Source organism: Arachis ipaensis, chromosome B01 (genome assembly GCF_000816755.2).
Source record: "Arachis ipaensis cultivar K30076 chromosome B01, Araip1.1, whole genome shotgun sequence".
Classification (NCBI taxonomy): domain Eukaryota; kingdom Viridiplantae; phylum Streptophyta; class Magnoliopsida; order Fabales; family Fabaceae; genus Arachis; species Arachis ipaensis.
Genome location: NC_029785.2, coordinates 11,031,093 through 11,031,865, shown reverse-complemented (window position 1 = coordinate 11,031,865; position 773 = coordinate 11,031,093).

The following is a 773-nucleotide window of genomic DNA, read 5'->3' as shown; positions in this document are numbered from 1 at the left end:
CTAAAAGAAACTTCTCGGGTAATGACAGGAGAAACAAAAAACAGCCAGAATTTACCTTATTTAGTATTCATTAATTGTCGCAACAATTAATAAATGTTAAATAAGGCAAGTTACGACTGTTTTTGGCTGATTTTTTTTTGTTACCAAACATTTCCGTTATTTCTCAAATTAAACTACTCAATCACAGTATATTATGTCAGCCAAAAATATACGTATAGTAGGAAAGACTCATATACGAAATTCACATGAGGTGCGTGAATATTTGAAATCAAGAGACTTTATAAAATTGACATTTTTTTTTTGACAAAATTGAATGATAACATTATTTTTTCCTATGCTATTTGATTATTATATATCGTACTTAATATATACGTTCATTCGATATTAGGAAAAGAAAAAAGAAATATCGCTTAACACCAGAACATCGTTCTAACTAACAATCATACGATATTATATGAGCAAAGAAATTTGAACCCGTCTTTTGATGCCAAAATATCTATAATAATATTTTTAATCCATTTTGCATAGAGATTTTGGTTTGTAGATTTCACAGTACAAAATATGGTTAAAATTCTAGTGTTTATACTTTTCCGACACTAAAATCATAGGTTTATATATCGTAACTATTTTAGTTCAAAACACATCTACGTAAATTTATTATAAAAAAATTCTAGCTAAAAGCCTAATATCTTTTATCAAAAAATTTATCAATATATATATACAATAGAGTCTATGGTAATTATTATTATGGTGGCAACGTTGATAACGTTGAT